At 32.7% G+C, this 22,369-nt stretch overlaps 1 pseudogene; it reads left to right on the top strand.

The window, feature by feature from the left end:
• Positions 1 to 1,559: 1,559 nt before the first annotated feature.
• On the top strand, positions 1,560 to 1,859 carry LOC113925455 (annotated as a pseudogene).
• Positions 1,860 to 22,369: the final 20,510 nt, after the last annotated feature.

Below are 22,369 nucleotides of genomic sequence, written 5' to 3'. Positions count from 1 at the left end.
TATTATTATTATTATTTTTAGATAGAGAGAGAGCACAATTGGGGGAGCTGGGAGAGGGAAAGGGAGAAGCAGGCTCCCCACTGAGCAGGGAGCCCTGATGCAGGGCTTGATCCCAGGACCCTGGGATTATGACTTGAGCCAAAGGCGGATGCTTAACTGAGCCACCCCAGCGCCCCTCAAAGCCCCCTTTTTAAAACAGGTAAATTTTAAAGATTTATCTTTTTAAAGAAAGGTGTGCATGAGTTTTATGCTAATGTCATTAATTGAATTGGGTTAGAGTCAATTTCCTTTTACATTTTCCATATTTGTAGATTTAAGCTTATATATTTATATAACATCAGGGCAACCAAAACTATCCGTGATATTTGTTCATAAATTGACATTATTCTTTAAACTGTTTGCTTTATTAATATATATTTTCCAGGCAAATTCTCATCATTATCATTATTATAAGAATGACTCAGTTTCAGTGAATATTTATTTAAACTTGAGCATTTCTAGTAAGCATATTCTATTTGCCATTTTTTATTTATATAGATTCTGTTATAGATATTTTAAAAGACAGATTATCTCCTTAAAAAAAAAAGACAGATAATCTCCAAGGTATGGAACAAATACAGGTTTAAATTTGGGGGAGAACTTTACAGACAGTATTTCCATATATAAAATGCAAACTTTTTGTCCTCCTTAACCGGTGCCTTAAAATAATTAAATGCAATTTATCTTTTTAAAATTTATCTTTAACTATAATGCTCTATCATCGGTTTTATGCACCCAGTTTACGTAATTATACCCTGGTTTGAAGGACAGATGATTCATATTGACCTATGCAGGGAACTATATCCACATGAAAACAAAGTAACTATAAAACATCCAGCAACCATTTTGAGTAGTTTTGCAAACGAGGTCATCTATATATAATATTTCAACAGAATCCTTATAAACTCTGGCAGTGACACTGTTTGCAAATAAGTGTGTTGTAGTCAGGGCTAAGAAAATTTAGCCCAATGCAGTTTATCAAAGGACAGCAGTGGTTTTTCTAACCTGAGCCCATTATAAAAGTTCAACTGAAACCTGCAAAATTAAGGGTTGCAGATTAAGAAAAAAAGAAAAAAGACCTTCATTATAGGCTTATCAGAAAATAAAATATTTAAAATGATATCTCTTGATTTTTCTTCTAGAATATCTAGTCTGTAGCTTCTAATTCAGGGCAGGACATTCAGGCTAGTGTTACAGAAAAGCAGAAATCACCAGATAATGACAAGACTGAAGGGTTCAGTTAATTTATTTCAGTAACTAACAATATTATAAGGAGTGTGGCATCTCCTACTGAAAGTGTAGTACATAAAATGAGACCTTACCTATAACAGTTCCATAAACACTTAAAGGTCTTATGGGATAGTGCATACAATAGAGTAATCCATATGTAAAGTCAAATAAGTACACAGATACTAGGAATTTCAGCTTCTCTTTAGATGTAGAAACATATTCGGTTACTTTTTTTCTCACTTTTCTGATTTATCTATTCATTAGTGTAAAAACAAGACAACTTCAGCTTCATGATGTTTCCCATGGCCAAAAATGCTCTAAGTCGTCTCTGAGTTAAAAGCATTCAGCAAACAATGGCAAGACAGAGACACCAGAAATGGACACATGATTGCTATGACAAATATGGTAACGCTGTATTAGCTAGTGGAGTCACTTTCTGTGTTGCTGTATGGGCACAGATGGGAACACAAATTGGAATAGAATGGAATCTGTTCCCACTTGGCAGAGTCACCCCAAAGGAATGGAGAGATCACCAATCAATCATCCCAGCTGAGATGTTTCGAAACCAACTCAAAATTGATTCCAAGTAAAAGCACTGTGCACCCATTAAAATACGGCATAATTGAAGAAATAAAGTACATTTGAAACCTTCAAAAAAAAAATCCCCGCCATCCAGGTAAAATATAAAGAAAACAAAAAAATAACTTCTCTGTTTATGACAAGAAAATGTCTATCCAAATAACGTATTGCAAAGTTGTAAAGCGCTGTGTTCTCCACCCCATTATATATGTGTAATTACACACACACACACACACACGTGCACGTGCACACACACACACGTGCGCATGTCACACACACATCAGTGTTCTCTACTCATATATATAATAGAGTGCAGAATACTGGTAGCACTTTACATATATACTACAAATAGTAATATATATCTATCTATATATAATGGTATAAATCTATCTTTAAGGAGAGCAGTATTTTATATTTTTCAAAGGCATGTACAATTTGATCCAGCTATCTTAATTCTAAATACATACCTGCACTTAATAATTACATAAAAGCAAAGGTTCATCTAGAAGGATGTTTATGTTAACAATGTCTACAAAAGTTAAAAAAAAATAGAAAACAACCAGATCGAATTCTATTTTTCATTCTTATAAATTATATGTAGATGCTAAAGCGAGGATAGTAAAACTTGGGCAGTGATTTCTTTTTGTAAATAATGGTTTTTCTGGAAAATAGTTATGCCTATTTGTTTACATAGTGAGCAGAAAATAAGAAAGTCATTCAAATGGAAGTTGAGAATAGGTCAATGAGAAATTTCACCCTTTTCATTGTTTTGCCAAGGGCTGTGTTACAATTCTATAGGTAAGCAAAATATAACATAGAATAATAATAATGTACTGTACTTTTTGGCATGAGAATTTTATTTGTCTATCAGGGAAGAATTTATGTAACTGAACAAAATGACATAATACTGCTAACCTGGTTTACCAGTTTCCTTTTACAAGTAGATTTAATTTTGGTGATCAAGTTACTTACTCATAAGATGTTTATAAAATACTATAATTAGTTCTATCCCTCCTGGGTTATTGCTATCCAATTTTGATTAGGTGATAAATGATCAATCTTAAGTAATAAAGCTTTACATCAAGCCCTTTTACAGGGCTTTTTTTACAATTTATAAGGTGATTCTTATTATCCTTTAAAATAATTTAAGAACAAATTATAGTACTTCCTGATGTGATTACATTCCACTGCCCTCATTTGCTTCTGAACATAAAGACTGATATACCAGCTTATCATTTTATCAGACTTATCATTTTATCAGGCACACTAACATTTTTTTAGATATTCATGGAAAAACTCATTTTTTTATTTTATTTTGTTTTAAAATTTCATCTTCAGCTTTTTTTATGAATTGTTTATATCTCTTATTCCTTACATATAAGCAGAAGAAAAGATATATAACCTGTAACCCATATAACCTATAACTTGGTAGCCCTAGGACAAAGTGACCACATTTAGTGGTGAACTATTTTTTTTTTAATATGGAGTATATTTTTAAATTTCCTATCTTAGGTGATGACCTAATTTGTTTATTCACCCTTTCAAAAAATTATTTTTATGTGCCATATAATAAAATAAAAAAATAAGTTCTGGTGATGGAGAAAAAAATAACATATACAAATTACTTCCATAATTGGGTTCACTTTGTAATGGCAAAAGACATTCAGCAAGTAAACAAACAGACAAATAAATGTGTGAAAAAAATAAACTAGTATTATGAGATAGGGAGGGTAAGGAAATAACGAGACTTTTAATAGTGTTCAGGGGATTCCCCTCCAAAGAAGTGGCCATTGCCATTTGATAATAAGCCAGTCCCATAAAAACCCTGATTTATAAATCAGGGAATATGACAGGTCAGAAACTTAGAGGGATCCTCCTGACTCAAGCACCTGGCACATAAAATGTTTGACATAAAATGAAAAAAATAAAACAACAAAATATAATAAATCACTGAGTTGGCATATATAATATATATGTTATACATACTACATATTACATATATAATATATATACACACCACATATATTTATCAACTATATAACATTTACATCAAATATGCACTTCTATATAGGAGATATATTTATATATATCTCAAAAACCATTCATCAAAATAGGGGGAAACACTAGGAAGTATGCCAATATCAAAGTTAACTTATTCTGGTAATACTTTTAGATCTTCTTGTTAGATATATGGTAATATTTTATGAAACTTGGTAAAATGCAGAGAGGTCTTCAAACTATGATTAATTTTATGTGTAAGTTTAGTAATGACAATTTTATAGAAACCTAAGGATTAGTACTTTTTCATGTATTTCTAGAAAGATGTACATTAGAGAAAACCAGTCTTTCCCAAGAAAATAATTCCTATTTATTAAATATTCCCGAGAAAATAATACTAATTTTTCATTGCTAACAGAGAACATTTAAAGGAAAGTAGCAAAATATAGAGAATTACCATGAATAGCAGTTAAAGTTTTAAAAGTCCAGTAAAATATGAGACTGATTTCAAATATTAAAATGTTTTTCTTCTAATTTCAACAAAAATTTTTCAGAGATTTTGTATTTGTGTTATAGACTTTACTAATAATACCTTATGTTAAATGTTACATTATTTTTTTCAAACCACTAAAGCACTTTCATGAATGTAATCTAATTTTAAAATTACAAGTATCTAAATATGTATTCAGTAAATAGATATTTTATCCTTATTTTACTTTTGAGGAAATTAAGCCTTTTAAACCTAAAGTGACCGAGACAAATATAAATCTTTTGACTTTCTTCTTTGTGCCTCATTATATAATCTATTTCAAATATTTTAGAAGCTGAATCTATAAAGAATCTTGATAAAATGCAGTACGTTTATTCGTGTACCCTTACTATATTATCATGTGAATTTAATACCATCTTAAACATTCTTAACCTTTTACTTTTATATAACTAACATGACTGAAATAAACAGGTTAAGGAAAATACAGGTATATTTTTTACTTAATTCCTAATAGAAGAGAAGTTTGCTTGTTGATTTGGTTTGCTTTTTTCCTCTCAATACCAATAATTGCATTTGTACTGATAGAATCTAGTTTTCTAAATATATTATATTAAAGAAATCATTTTACACAGTATTTCAAGTCACAAGTATTGGCAAAAGGAATTAATTTATAAGATTGTTTGATCTTATTTGGAGATGACCCAAAATGTAATTTCAGAAAAGGAACCAACATGAGAGCCTCAGACTCCCATTTCCAATAAGAAGAATAAGAATTTTTACATGAAACATTTTTCTCACTTAGTAATTGCCATAAAAGTGGAATTGTCATGTTCAATTTTCTTTTCTGTTATCTCTTTCATGAAAAAGATGTAGCATGAAATCATTCCATACTATTAAAAAGAGCGATTGAACTGAATTCATCCATGAGTTTGATTTGCTAATTGTCCCAGGTTTTCTTTCTTTCTTTCTTTCTTTCTTTCTTTCTCTTTCTTTCTTTCTTTCTTTCTTTCTTTCTTTCTTTCTTTCTTTCTTTCTTTCTTTCTTTCTTTCTTTCTTTCTTTCTTTCTTTCTGTCTTTCTTTCTTTCTTTCTTTCTTTCTTTCTTCCTTCCTTCCTTCCTTCCTTCCTTCCTTCCTTTCTTTCTTTTTCTTCTTTCTTTCCTTTCTTCCTTTCTTCCTTTCTTCCTTTCTTTCTTCCTTCCTTCCTTCCTTCCTTCCTTCCTTCCTTCCTTCCTTCCTTCCTTCCTTCCTTCCTTCCTTACCTGGAGTAGGTGCAGGAGAAAAGTACTGAATGAAAATTGCCTTTCATATTCCATCAAACTTAATGATGCAATCTGATTACAATAATTTTCTTGGAATAGAGAATTTCATGTGGTTATGTTGAGGGTTGAAAAGCAATGATTTGAGCAAATATAAATTGAGTGTTGTAAGTTTATATATGCTCAAAAATTCTGTGACTGATCCCATCATAATGTTATGATTATTTAAAATTTTCATTTATAATTATCAACATATTTTCTGTGTGTACCTATATTTTAGATACATAGATCATAAAGCAGGGTTGCTTTCAACTAGGAAATTTTTCAGTCAAGGCCAGATTTAGCCATGTCGAATTATTCCTGATGTTTCACTTTCCTATATTTAAAATATACATTAAGTACTTACTATGTGTTAGACATTTATATATGTAATGATTATTTATGGCAGGTAAAATTTAAAAAAAATACAAAAAGGTCTAAAGAGATCTTCTATTCTAGCACTATAGATGTATAATATTCAAGTAAACTAATATACGATTAAAGTTTAACATGACATTTGTATTTTTTTTGGAAATAAAATATATTTTGTTTTGGAGTAGCTTAAGACACATTCTGCTGTTCTACAGGCAATGCAGATAACCAAGACTGTCCTTGTTATTCAGTAAGCTGATTTCAGAGCCTTCCTCAGTGGTTGACCTAGGACCTACATGAGTGTATATAGTGTTTACCAAGAGCATCCTTCTTGTTTTGTTGGACCAGGTGTCATCCTGCCTTTCCATGAACATCATTAAAAGCTGTTCTTAATGTAGGATATAGTACCTATACAACACACAGACACTAAACAATAATACATTTTTCTTTTGGAATTTAAGAATCACATTGCCTCCATATATTTAGTATTTATCAACATGTATTTCTACTTACCGTTCAATCTTCTGTCAAGTTTATCACTGTAGTTTAAAACAGCCATCATGAAGTTTAACTTTTGTTCATAATGATATAAGGAATGGATTTAACCATTCACCATAAACAATTATAAAACTGGACTAAATATATAAAATGTCTGTTTTTTGAAACTGGAAAAGAATCAGTGCAGGATTATGATCCTTATAAAGGATAAAATATCTAGGAGATCCCCCCACAGTTACTGTCAATCTTTGCCAGAGGTAATTTCTAAACCAAAGATGAGGGATGAGGGGGAACCCAAACAAGGCATGGAGGCCTCACTGAGTTTAGGATATGGAGATCAAAGGTTCAGAGAGAAAGGTTTGGATCACAGTTCAGGAAAGAGAGAATTAAGTAGAAAAGAGCTTCAGAAACATGAAATATAATTGCTTAGAGCACAAATTAGAAACCACCAATAAAGTACTATGCAGTTTATAACATTTGTAGACTTAAATTGCATGCCAACAATAGCACAAAGAAGGGTAGGTATGTGGAAGTATACTGCTACAAGAATTTTATATCAGAGGTAAGGTGATATAATTTGTGGTAGACTGTGATAAGTTAAAGATGAATATTATATGTCACAGAATAAGAAGTAAAAATTAAAATAAAGTATAGTTAATGGTTAATAATAGAGACGAAACAGTCATAAGAATTGATAATTAATAAAAATGGAGAAGAAAATTAAAAAAAAATGTGGGAATGCAAAAAACAAAAGGCAAAATGTTAGATTTAAATAAAGCTGTATTCAATATTACATTAAAACTAAATTGTCCAAAACAATCCAACTAAAAGAGAATTTGCCAGACTAGATAAATAAAACAATTATCCACTTTATGCTGTTTATAAGAAACACACTTTAAATATAAATATATAAATTGCTTAAAAATAAAGCAAAGAATATTATTTATCACAGAGGGGTAAAAACAAGGATGAAAAGGCTATAGTAGTATCAGATAATGTGTATTCAGGAAAAAAAATATTGCCAGAGATAAAGAAGGATATTTATAACAATAAAGGTGTTCATTTATTAAGGAGAAATAGCCATCCTAAAAACATTGCACTAAATAACAGAGTTCAACATACATGAAGCAAAACCGACAAATTTGAAAAAAGAAATAGGGAAATTGGCAATTACAATTGAGTATTTCAATACTCCTCTCTCACTAATTGGTAGGACAAGTAGGTAAAAAACTTAAGTATATAGAAGATTTAAACAATTTTGTCAATTAACTTGAATTACTAGATATTTAATGAAAATTTCACACAAAACAACAGAATATACATTTTTAATATTGTCCATAGTATTTTCACTCTTATAGAACATATGTTGAGCCATTATTCAATAAAAGTCTCAATAAATTAAAAGAATACAGAATATGCTTTCTAATCATAAGGGAATTAATTAGAAATCAGCAACATAAATTTACCTGACAAATCCTCATACATTTGGACGTTAAACAACACACTTCTCATGGAACAAAGGAAATCTATAGTGAAAAGTAGAAAATATTTTGAATTGAATAAAAATAACATAATATATCAAAATTTCTGGGATACAACTATATGTGTTCAAAGGGAAATTTATACTTTTAAATTCTTATGTTAGAGAAGAGAGGACTATCAAGAATCATAGCATCTACTTTTGAGAGTAGAAAAAGAAAGCAAATTATCCCTAAAGATTTTTGAAAAAATAATTAAGATATTAGTACCTATACATGATGTAGAAAATGGACAGCTAAACAAGAAAAATATCAATGATCCGAAAAGGTTTTTTAAAGATTTTTATTTGGGTGCCTGGGTGGCTCAGTTGGTTAAGCGACTGCCTTCGGCTCAGGTCATGATCCTGGAGTCCCAGGATCGAGTCCCGCATGGGGCTCCCTGCTCAGCAGGGAGTCTGCTTCTCCCTCTGACCCTCTTCCCTCTCGTGCTCTCTCTCTCTCTCTATCTCATTCTCTCTCTCAAATAAATAAATAAAATGTTTAAAAAAAAAAAAAGATTTTTATTTATTTATTTGAGAGAGGGTGAGAGAGAGAGAGAGAGAAAGCACAAACAGGGGGAGGGGAAGAGGGAGAAACAGGCTCCCCACTGAGCACGGAGCTGGATGCGGGGCTCCATCCCAGGACCCTGGAATCATGACCGGAGTCCAAGGCAGACGCTCAAGGACTGAGCCACCCAGGTGCCCCTGAAAAGTTTTTTTTTTTTAATTAATAAAACCGATAAGGTATTAGTCTGATCAAGATAAAAACAAACAAGATACAAATAAGCAATACCAATAATGAGAGTGAAAATATCACAATGGGCCCATATACTTTAATAAAATCAAAGAAAATATTATGAACAACTTTATTCCAACAAATTTGACAATTCATATGGATGGACTCCTTGAAAGAAACAAAAACCAAAACTGACTTAAAAGAAATGAGAACTGTGAACAGCTGTCTTGAAAAAATTATATTTGTAATAAAATCTCTCCACAAAGAGAATTCTGGGCCCAGATGGCTATGATAGTAAATTCTATAAAATATTTGAGGAAAACAATAATACCATTCTCATACAAACTTTTAGAATAATAGAGAAAAAGGAGGTATTTTAACTTGTTTTATAAAGCTCAAATTATCATCATGCCAAATGAAGATATTCCAAATATCCCTAAGAAAATGTAAATAAGAAAATAAGTTAAGATTTAACTTTTGAAAGTCCATCAATACAATCCATAATAATTACAGAATAAAAGAGAATAAAGTCATATGACCATCTCAGTACATTCAGAAATAGTACTTAAAAAAATCTAGCACCCTTTTTTCATAAGCTACGTTTAAAAAATAAACTTTTAAATACAGCAAGAATAGAAGGAAACTTCCTCAAACAGGTAAAGTTCTTGTAGCTTGCATTACACATTTTGCTGAAATACGAAGTGATTTATTTCTGAGATCAAAAACGAGAGAAAAATATCTGCTCCCAGAGCTTATGGTCAACATTAGATTTAAAAAACCAGGATGGTTGAGGAACTAAGATGGTGGAGTAGTAGGAAGACCCTAAGTTTGCCTTGTCCCTCAAAAACAGCTAGATAAATATCAAATCATTCTGAATACCCACAAAATTGATCTGAGAACTGACAGGAAAAAAAATAATAATTACACAACTAGAGGGCAAGAAGAGGCCACATCATAGAAGGTAAGAAGTGCTCTGATGTGGTTTGGGGAGAAACTGTATCCTGGGTGCGGCAGAAGGGAGGGAGCCCTGGTCACAGAAAAAGTTGAGAGAGAGAGAGAGAAGAGCACACAGGGGATTGCACAAGGAAAACACTTCCCCAAGGCCATTGACTGGGAAAATGAGAGCCCAGAAGCAGATGGAGCAATCTGAGGCTCCCCTGGGGCACACTGCGAGAAATGGTTTCCCCATCTTGGAATGCATCTGGGGGAGGTGGCATTGCCTCACTGGGGATGAAAGAGCCAGCGGGCACCTTTTCCCTCCCCCACTACTCAGCATAGGCACAGAGATACCTGCTGAGGTCAGCTAACCTGGACACTGGCTTTTTGCTCTGCTTTACTCCAAACTCCATGCCCCTGCACTTTGGTGTGACTGCCCTTCTGGGACAAACCCACATCATTCCCAGCACTATGAAACCCTCCCCCAGGGGACGAGTGTGGGTCCCCACCTCTCCAGGTCCCTAAAGTTTGGAGCTTCAAAACTCAGCCAGCCTGCCTGGGATAGAACCCAAGCTGCCACTGTGCTGTCAGGTGGGCAGATGACTGGGACACAGACAGCATGAAAGCAACAATCTGAGGGATGCCTGGGACACACAAAGGGAGACTCTTTGCTCTTAGGGGAGGGCTTCCTGGACAGTGGCAGGCCCAAACTCCCCTCTCCAGGGACTAGGGAGATGGCTGGCACCATTTTCCTTCTCCACTCCTTAGCATAAACTAACTATAGTAAATAGCACAGTGCCAACAGTGGTGGCTTCAACTGCAGACACCAAGCCCTGCCCCCCTGTACTCTGCTTGTGCTGCTTTTCTCTGGCAAGTGTGCCTGAGAACCAGTAAGATGGGACCTGCCCCCAGAAGACCAGCACAAACTCGTGCACACACCATGTCTACTGACCATAGAGTTCTGCAAAGCTTCAGTTATAGTGGAAGTAGCATCAGGTCTCTTTTAACAAGCAGACCAGAGCAAACCTACTTAAAATTCGCCACACTATAGCCAAGATTCCAAACACTCCGCACTGCAGGCAAGGAAAAAGTGCAAAGGATTGACCTAAGGGAAAGAACAGCCAAAATAGAGCACCAGAATGCACACAGCATACACCAGAGACATTTCCTGAAGCACCAGGCCCTGGAAAGTGTATGACACACTGGACTAGATTGATTCAACAGATATATTAGGAACCATTCCATCCTAAAGCAGCAGAATACACATTCTTTTCAAGTGCACATGGGACATTCTCCAGAAGAGATTATATACGAGGTCACAAATCAGGACTCCACAAGAACAAAAAGATTGAGATCATACCATGCATATTTTCAGACCAAAATGCTATGAAACTTGAATTCAACCACAAGAAAAATTTGGAAAAACCACAAATACATGGAGTTTAAAGAACATCCTACTAAAGAATGAATGGTACATAACATGACACTATATTTGTAGATAATTTCAAAGTAAATTCCAAAGAATATAGCATTAAAAATCTATTGCTATTAAGTTTGCAGGATTCAGTGTCAATATTCAAAAATTCATTTATTTTTTTGTATATTAACAATTAACAAATTGAAGTTAAAATTTTAAAATAGTACTTGAAAGAGCAGCAACATCATGAAAACTTAGGGATACACTTAACACAGTATCTGTGAGATCCTTACAGTGAAAACAACAAAACATTGGTGAGAGGGATTATAAAAGTCTTGAATAATTAGATAGACATGCCATTTTCCTAGGTTGGGCAGTCAGCAGCACAGTCCTGTTATCAAACAAGAAAGAATAGGAAAAAAAAGTTATTATAAAAGCAGAAATAATTCAAGGTCATTTAACGCCAGAAGATTCTCAAAATTGTAGCAAACTGACTCCAACATTATATAAAAATGTAGAAAAAAATGAAAATTTGATTTTGTTAGGTTTATCTCAGGAAGAGAAGAATGGTTTATTATTTAAATTACAATGAAGGGGGTGGGGGGATGGGTTAGCCTGGTGATGGGTATTAAAGAGGGCACGTATTGGATTGGATGGAGCACTGGGTGTTATGCACAAACAATGAATCATGGAACACTACATCAAAAACTAATGATGTAATGTATGGTGATTAACATAACAATAAAAATTTAAAAAAATAAATAAATTACAATGAAATTTACACATAAAGAGATTATGAAAAAAAGATAATTTTAATAAACATATATTTGACAAAATGAAGTATCAATTCATTAAAAAACCCTATTTCAGTAAAGGAATAAAAAGTCACTTTTTAGTGTGGTATCATCCTAAATATGATATGATCATATTTATTCCCACTAACATGAATAAAAAGCTAAGAATGACAATATAATCGCTTCTTTTTCATCTCCTAAGGAGGGACCTATGCAGTAAAAAATTTTTTAAAAAAACAAAAACATTGGCTAGGAGGATATTAAAATATTATTTGCAAAAAGACTTATAGTATTCATTTTTATGATAAACAAAATGATTATAAATAATAGAAAAGTTCAAATATGGCTGAATTTATAATGCATATAAAATGTCAATTGCAAATCTATACCTCTGAAATGAACTAATAAAAATACCATTTAAAATAATACCAAAGCATATAAATTATTTCAAAATACATACAACAAGAGATTCTCAATGATTCTATGTAAAGAATTATTTAACATTTGGGGAAAATTAATAAAAATAATGAGGAAAAATTCTACATCTATGAATAAGATAAACATTGCAGTTAATTTTTTTATAAATTTTCTGTTATTTCAACTCAATTTAAATTAAAATAGTAACAGAGTTTTTATAACACTTGATATAATATTTCAAACATTTATATGAAAGAGGAATAAGACAAGAATAAGGTACGTCTGAATAGTAAGGAGCAAGGAATTGCATTATAGGATATCTAGATTTGTGAAAATACAGTAATTAGTATAGTTTGTAAGTAGAATATAATATATGCATAACATAAGAATGAATAATTCTACTTACCAAAGAGAATAGAGAGCCAGACAGAGACAACTTTTATATCTCTGAAACATGATGAATTAGCTTGGAAGATCAGTGAGGAAAATGGGAAAAAAATAAATAAAGCAGAAAAATAATTATTAACATGAAATAAATTAAGTTGGATTCCTTTCTCATGCCATTATCAAGTAAAATCCATATGAAATAAGAAGTATTATTTAAAAATTTGATATAAAGTCAATTCATTCTATTTCTGAGCTTGGGATAGTAAATTATGTCTTAAATAAAGCAAAAATTGCCATTTATAAAGCAACGAGTGACAAATGGGATTGCATTAAAATGAAAAAGCCTCTAAATCAAAAACCACTTTACAGAAATTGAAAATACAAGTTACAAACTAGAGGAAGATATTTGCAATACAGTCAACCAATAAAAAAATATAAAGAACTCCTACAAATCTGTATGAAAATGACAAACAACCTAATATAAAAATTTAAAAAATACATGAGAAAGCACTTTACAGAATAGGTAACATATATGGTTAGTGAAAATATGAAGGGGTATTCAATCATATTTGTGATCAGATAAATGTAAATTGAAAACAGAAAGATTCAATGTTACACATTTTCAAGTAGCAAAAATCAAGTATGTCAATACCATGTACTTGAAAGAGCATGATTCATCACAATCTCTTATGAATTGTTGTTGGAACTTTGCAGATATTGTATATGTCCATTTTGTACATTTCAAAATATAATTTGACATAATCCTGTAAATTTTAACATTTCCCACCCCCCTTTACTATCCAAGAATTTCTCTTCTAGTACATACAAAAGGAAAACAATACATATATATTCTAGGATACAAGGACATTAATAGCAGCACTGTTCAGTATAGCAAAAATGTGCCCATCAACAAGCAAATGGATAAATAAAGTTTGGGATATTCAAACAATGGAATATTTTACAGTGTTCACAGTAAATGATCTCTAGCTAATCTTGATAATATGGATGAATTCTACTAATACATTTTGTTTAAAAACCCCAAGGGCTGCATAAAGTATGATACCATTTTCATAAAGTCAATATATCCTAGACTATACACTTAATAGAAATGCCTTGTATGTGACAAAACCAAATTTTTAAAAAAGATAATGATAAAGATAAGATTAAGATAATGGTTATCTTGGGTGGTGGGAGATAGGAGAATTGAGTAAGGTTGTATCACATAAGAGGAAATCAATTATTGTCATTGTTTTGTTTTTCATGTTTGGTCAGCAGTTTATAGATATTTATATTCTTAAACACAAACATATACACACACACATACACACACACTCATACATGCAGGTGAACCATGCATTGGCCAATGATAAAATAATATCATGAATTAGATAAAGAATAATTCAGTTCTATGCTCCTGAAACATAGAGATTAAAAACCAACACACACACAGCAAGTTCTTTAGGATAATTTTGAAGCTTTTCCTTATATGGTCATAGCTGTCTTATGCAGCCTCATTTTTTGCCAGTTAGTGAATAATATACAGTACCAAGCCACTTCTATTTTTCAGCTGTAAAGAGTCCTGTTTTCATGTCATGTCTTCAGCACCCATACATGTTATTTCCTTCTCCTAACCGAGCCCATTTTATTTATTCTTCATAGTTCAGTTCAGCTTCTGTTTTTGTTTTTTTTTAAGATTTTATTTATTTATTTGAGAGAGTGAAAGTGAGAGAGATCACAGAGGGAGAGGGAGAAGCAGACCAGCTTCTCTTTTTTTAAAAAAGAAGCTCTCTGATTCTTCCAAAAGATATCCAAATTTATGCTTTCATTACATACTTAGCTGTTTATGTGTGGAGAGTGGACTTTTCCTTCACTAGTCCTGAGCAATTAAAAATCTAGAAGTGAATTTGGTTCATCTACATGTTCCCAAACTAGGTGCTATACCTGGAAGGTAAGCAGACACTCAATAAGTATCTAATTAAATCAAGAGTAAATATCACAAATGGACCTGCTAATTGAAATGTGTTGGGCTATATCCATTCTAACTATTGCTCGTTATAAGACTACCATTTCTGGCCATCTCTACAGTGTTTAGCAATTTAACAGAATAGAAATCTCCAGGACTCATAGCTCTAGCATTAGAGCTATACAACCACCCTTAGAGATGGAGAGAAAAGTTTAAGATTGACATACCATTTTTCCCTATGTTTTTACCCCATGGGATAAAAGTTGAGATAGCATTTGTTCATATTCAAGTTCAGCATTTGCTTTAGTGGGACATATTTTGGTCTTTTTTAATCATTATATGATCATTTCTTTGTAATGAAATTATTACATAATGTGTTATTAATACATTTTAAGTAAACCAAATGTCCTTTTTGAGAACTGAATTATCATTATTTTTGAATATTTTCACATTTTCCTTAAAACTCTCCATTTATTTTTCTATGATTCTCTACTTGATATTTACTTTTCCTTTATTGGTCTAAATAATGGATTTCAATTTTTCTTTCTTCTATTGTATTGACTGATTAACTAATTGGCTGACATTTTTTCTCTAATTCTATGAAATTCCAATATACATTTAATTTGAAATGTAAAAATAATGTCTTTCAAGTAAGTTCCATCTTCATATTGAATATAACCTTCCTTAATATGTTTCTGTGTAATATACACATATGTAATATACATACTATATGCATATGCATATATATGTACATTTTATGTGTATGTTTATATATAATTCAAATATATATGTATTACTTTATGTTTAGCTCTATTTTGAGTTAAATATTTTACTTTTGAAGGTATTTATGACATTTTGGTATGTGGTTATGTTTTTCTTTTGAATCCTATCATTGAAAGTAAAATGTTATTTTAATGATTTTAAGAAATACAAATTGCAAACACTATGAACATTTTCAAAGTATTATTTGCTTTTTGTTTTGCAACTAACTTACATATCTGAGGTATCATATTCTTAATTCATTGTTGACAGTGAAATACTTCTCTCTCAAAGCTGCAAATTGTCTATTGGCAAAAAATAAAGATTTTCTTTATTTTCTGAACGAAAGAATTGTGTACAATGGATATCTTTCACATTCATGTCAAAATTTACCCCATATATTCCTTCTGTTACTTTAGTCTTAAAGAACTGTATTGACTTGGTAAAGTAACATGTTACAATACAGAAATACTAAAAACAAAAACAAAAACAAAAAAACTATCATGGCATTGTTTAGGAAGTAAAAAAGGCACTGGTATGCTATTAGGAGTATAGTTTAGGTTGCAATATGGTCTTTGTCTCCTACCTTTCCCAAGGGAAGATTCTTTTATATGTGAAAACCCCATTGCTTGGCAGGTTAACAGAAATAAGGCCTTAATAAAAATAAAAATACAATATCACCTGAAATATTTCTTTAAATCATCAAAAGATATTTTAAAGCCAATCTAAGTTTGTAAATGTAATTCCATCTCCAAAAGAAGTACATACAAGTGAAAAAAAAAATAAGTCAAATATCACCAGTTCATATCATATTTAAATCAAGGACAGTTGGATAAAACTCTAAAATGAATATACCCTCTTTTTTTTAATACATGTGATGGTCTTTTGATGTATCAACTTGACTAAGCTACAGTCCCCACTGATTCAATCAAACCCTAATCTATGCGTTGCTCTGAATGTATTTTGTAGATGTGATTAAAATACATGTCAGTTGATTTTAAGGAAGGAACATGAACCTGAATAATATGAATGAATCTGATTCAGTCAGTTGAAAAATTTTAAAGGAAGAGCTGAAAATTTCCTGAATAAGGAAAAATGCTGCTAATATATAGTAGCTTCAGGTCATGCCCAAGAGATCCAGCCTGATCTTCTTGTTGGTCTGCCCTGTGGATTTTAGATAGCTCCATAACCACATAAGCCACTTTATTGCAATAAATCTCTTAAAATATATCTCCTCCTGGCTCCTCAAACCAGTTACATTGAACTCTGAGTAATAAAGATTTTAGTATTGAAAGTGATTCTATATTTATTTTTCCTGTGTATTAGCAGCTGTTTTGAATTATCCATGTAACCACTCAATTTCACTGTATTTGGTATTTTGAAATTATCACACATACGAACATTAAATTTTTAATTTTGAATAGACAATAAAGTGTCATTCCTCTCCTCGCTTATGTTTCACATTGAAAATTAATATTTTCTCATCAGAGTAGTAAATTTTATCTGGTTTGACAACAGTAAATACAAGTACATTGTCTAGCAATGTACTTGAAATAATAACATTAGAACATTTTGAACAAAAGACATTCAGAAGAAGTAATGGACTTGATTTATAAAATTGAATTTTATGATGGAACAACTAGATTGCAGTTGCCTATTGAAGGCATGGACAGTTTATTCTTTTATTCATTCAGTTAATAGTATTAAGGGCCCTATTATATTCTTGGTGCCTGGAAGGAAGGCAAAAAAGAGCTGAAGCGGTGTGGAGAAAATGACATAAAAAAGTAACCTCAAGTTATATGAGATAAATTCCAAGAAACTTATAAAGTGGTATTTCTATAGAAAAGCAAAATGCTGTGCATGAGGGAAAAAAATTACCATAACCTCTGGTTGTGTTGCCAAAAATCACAGACCCTAGATCTGTTCCTATAGAATATGGGATCCCTGGTTACTTATTTAATTGCTGATGTTTGAAATGGACTCTTGATGGAGAAATTAAAATCCTTGCCAGATTTTGAAGTGCAACCAATGACCAAAAGGAGAATTGTCAGGTAAATGTATTATATATATGTATGTGTGTGTGTGTGTGTGTGTGTGTGTGTGTGTGTATTTATCCTTTAAGAAAGTGACAAGTAGTCTTTTAAAGAGAACAGAAAGAGGAGAGCAACAGAGTTTAGATAATACAGTGTATCCCTGATTTCATTATGAAAAATATAGAGAGATCTCATAGAAAAGAAAATGAACTATAGCACACATTGAAGTCTGATAGAGAAATTCACTTTGGAAATGGTGGTTTCAAAAAGGACTAAATTACATGCAAAATTTCCTAAGAAATATGTTTGTTATCTATTTTAGTAATGTGGAATCAAATATGATCAACATGACAACACTCAAGGAAGAATTGTTGACTGAGAGTGGAAAATAATGACCAGAAAAGTGACAGAGTGAGAAGAAGAGAGAATGTTTTTCCTTCTTGGTCCAGATATATTGTAGAAAACAGGAGAATGGGAATTCTACTTTTAAATATTACCACATTTTAATGGTATCACCTTTGGGAAGAAAACATGGTCTAATTAGATTGATGAATTAAAAGAAATGCCCATGGGAAAATGTTGATTTCCATTTGAACTTTCTTACAACCAGTAGAAGTTACAAATACCATATATCAGACTATACAAGAAAAGGATCAGTGAGGCAACCAGAAATTATAGTCAATGAGATTGATGGAGACACAGTGAAAAATTTACTGATCATATTCTCACTTTGGGTTTTGATGGATGAAAGAATCAGAAATTAAGGATTTAGTCAAAACAACTCCAAATTGAATTTATCAAATCTATGAGTTGCTGTTTGAAATTGAAAAGATGATGAGTCATTGAAAAATCCCCCTTGTAAGAAGATTCCTGGAGGAATCATTGATTTAGATACTACACATGTAGTAACAGGTTGGGAATAGGAAAAAAGTGAAGATAGGAAGCCTATTCTCCTAAAGCCAGATCTCTCCAGAACTCCTTTGCCTTATCGTCCTGGCTGGGCCAGGGAGCCTTCTGAGGAGAGATACACAGGAGACCTGACCCAGAGAGGCCCTGTGTGTCTTCCCAACAAAGGGCCTTAAGGGATCTGGCTCCAATAACCTTCCCTACTTCACATCAGGAGTGTTGGAGAGAGACTGCTGGTGGGGTTGGGAGGGGTGCTATTCACACAGGCTGGGAGGTCTTAGAGGCTGAGGGCAGGTGCGAGTGAGCTTTGGCAGCCAGGCTCCCTGGAATTGGCCTGTATCTGGGCCTTGTATACATAAAATGGGCCACAGGTGGGGACTTCCAGGGACACACTGAGCTGCCAAAGTCTATCCTGCTGCTCCAAAATAGAGTTGCCAATTCCCCTAAAGGCAGAGTTTGTGGGGTGTCAGAAGCCATTCAGGGTCTGACCAGGGCAACAGAAGATGAAAGAAACCTGGAAATCATGATTGTCAGACAGACCTGAAGTCCCATAAGGATAGCAGGGCCAAACAGGGTATTATAATAACAACCTTTCCAGCCTACTTGTTAATGGCACAATGTAGGAAATTGCTGGCCCTAGGAAATGAACCCAATTTTGTGTTGCATTTACCTGTCTCTGAGAAACAATCACACCACCCTACCCTATATTTATCTACACAAAGGAGAAGATAGGTTTGTTTGCAACATAACATCAGCAGGACTGCTAAGTTTGGTGCATATCACCTACACAAACACACACAGAGTTCCAGATTGTTGAGTACTCTTTTCTAAGAGGAAACTCAGCCATCATCCCTCCCTTTGGGTCTCCTTTTCCTTTAGTAATTCAGAGAAGAAAAAAATAAAAAACAAGGTTACCACCAGCTAATGCTGTTCCATACAATGTCACCTTGTAGATAGTGCCCACTGGCAAAGTTCTTCTTACCATCTCCAATGCATCCTAAGTGTGTGTGTGTGTGTGTGTGTGTGTGTGTGTGTGTGTGTGTATGCGTGCACGCACGCACGCGTGCGTGTGTATGTGTGTGCATGTGTATTTATTTATTTCCTCCAATAGTGTGCTGTAATATCTCCTTTGAAAGGCTGGATTTCTACGAACTCTTTCTTATCTATCGATGGGTTTCTGCCCGAGTTAGCATTCTCCAGGTCTTCCCTGACCATGGCTGAGATGGGATGAGGCAAGTTTTGCAGCCCACACCAAGGTCTATCTGCTTATTACCAGATGCACAGGTGTGCAAGACTCCTCCTGGGTTGCTTGGTATATGGTGCTGGGTCCCACAACTCCCACAGAGGCACTTTTGTCCATGGATAGGTGCCTAATTAGTTAATAAAAGCCGATAAAGAGAAGGTTTATCTTACAATGCAATCACACTGATCTCCCTCCTCTCCATTTCATATTATTTTTCTTTATCTCAGGTTTTCTGGAAGGAAATCTAAGCTAAGCTACAATGAGATGTCTATTCTCAAAATGCAGTATAATTTATTAAAAACAACTTCTCTTTTCCTTCATTGGTCTGACTATCTTAAACACTAGGTCCATTGTTATCTAACTCCCAGTACTTTTATAAAAATTTAGACCATCACTTATTTACTCTTCCTACAATCTCTGTCTGTAAGGAAATGTTACCTGCTATGACTGGATATGCAAGGTTTTCAGACCCATTCCTCCTAAAGGTAATTTTAAAACTGTCTACTTATAAATGTAGATTTTATGTAGCCTGCCTCATAATAATCATCAACTACACAGGATGAGTCGGTTATTCCAAACTCACCATTATTTGAGTTTCTTCCAGCTCCATGATGCAGCAAAAATTCAGAGATCCACATATGTCATGATTTATAAGTAGTGATGGTAGTGAGGGCAAACCATGAACTGAATGGAATACATTTATGCTAAACCCCTAATTTTTTCATGAGTGATATGTATCTATTCCACCTGATTTTATGCAAATATAAGAAACTGACCAAATAATCACAGTTAAAATTGCATCCAATGTGCTGTGTATCTTGCTGAGCTATTCCAATAATATTGCACTTGCAGTTTTCCAAACCATATTTTATCCAGTCAGACTTAAAATATTGCTCTAGTCTGCCTTTATTTCTCTGAAGTGACACCTTGAAAGTGATGCCTTGTGTGTTATAGAAGATGGACTAAAAGCAGATTCAATAAGCTGTCTGTCTAATTTATACCACACACAACATCATCTGGGGACAGTGTGCAATAAGGCAAAAGGGAAGAAATAAATAGTGCTTCTGGCGTTTCAGAGACTGTGCGAGGTTTTGAAGCCATAGGGACTATATTTTGTTTGCTGTTTGTACCTCAATGCCAAGAACTTGTCAAATTTTAAGTCTCCCCCATCCCATACAATGTGTACAACATCACAAACTTATCTAGGAAATATCTGCTATCAAATTTTAGTTTGTTTTCTTTCCAATGTTTCAGAAGTGGGATATTGTTAAATACTCAATGAATTTAGAAAACAGCACACAATCTTCTTTTAACATAAGTGCTGTCCTTATGAAACCTCATTAAGTTTCTTTTTTCAAGAAAAAAATCACCCCTTTGTCAATCCTCTTTCCCCCCCAAGAAATGCTTTATGATTCTCTCTCCTTCAAGGGTATGTACATGATTCTAAGTCAAAAGAAAATAATGGATGGGGAGTTGTGATAAGCCAATGCATATTATAATACATTGTCATAAATATCCAAAGATGTGTTTTTTTTTTTAAATGCATGTGTAAAACACATTGGATAGCAATTAGAGATATTTTGTTGATCAATTAAGATGAAAATATGGTCAGGCCAATATGTTATTCAAGTTCATAATGCTCACAATACTTATAATGCATTGTCTTTGTTAGATAGTGATTGCTTACATTATCAAAGCAAAACTATTTTGATCTGCAAAACAATGTTTATGTCAACTTCATAGCATTTAAGGAAATAACAATACTATTCTGGTATATTAACATGTAAGTAGAACTTAAGGAGGTAAAAAAACTAAGTAGTTTAGTATTTCAATCATTTGAAACCTTGAAAATGGTTAATTACACCAACACGCACAAAAATAATAAAGAAAATTGAGTAATAAACTCATTCCAAAAATATAAAAATGTTATTGATCATATGCATTCTTTATCAAAATCAGAAGTTATATTTTAAGGTCCACATAACCTCACCGAATATTTTTGATCTTTTACCGTGGTCTTGTTTTGCTATCCAGGTTTAAAAAATGGCCCATACATAAGGAGTGTATTTCTTGGTATTTCCAATTGACTGAGGATTTACATTGGATCATAAATTTGACCTTTCTTTTTTGGATGAGAAATGCTTTATGATTCTCATATTCACCGTCTGACACTTAAGCTGTAGCTGTAAAATGGAATAGAACTATTGCCCTCAGGTAAATGTCATATTCTGTGACCACATTTTCAGGAAATTATAAAGATGCTACAGGGGAACATTGCAAAAAGTTAAGGGATACATTTATTTATAGAATCAGCTTAAATAAAGTTTAATATAATGTGTTTGCAATGGATATGACAACTGAAGATAAACATACTCTGCATATTTTATGTATTGTAAATTTTTTAATTTCTTAAATATTGATCACCATCTTTAGAGAGGGAAAACAGTTTTTCTATAAATGTTGCCCACATGAAATTCATTTAGAAATTCTTCTGTGTTAATTTTAATTCATATTTATTCATTCCTTTTTGAGATAGCAAGTATTTGAACATTTTTTATGGTTAGAAAGTTAAGAACTCATTAAATTTAACAGATGATAATTTAACTACTAACCTATTTTTTGTGAATTACTTATGTTTAGAAGGAAGATTGATTTTTAAAACTGTCAAAAGTTACTTTTTAAGACTTTGTTTCCTATAGCAGTTTTAGGTTTATAGTAAAATTGAGGGGAAGGTACAAAGATTTCCCATACCGCCCTCCC

The sequence above is a fragment of the Zalophus californianus genome, chromosome 2, assembly GCF_009762305.2.
Source record: "Zalophus californianus isolate mZalCal1 chromosome 2, mZalCal1.pri.v2, whole genome shotgun sequence".
NCBI lineage: Eukaryota > Metazoa > Chordata > Mammalia > Carnivora > Otariidae > Zalophus > Zalophus californianus.
The sequence above is the reverse complement of the archived record's forward strand: the minus strand, read 5'-3'. Positions and strand labels throughout refer to the sequence as shown.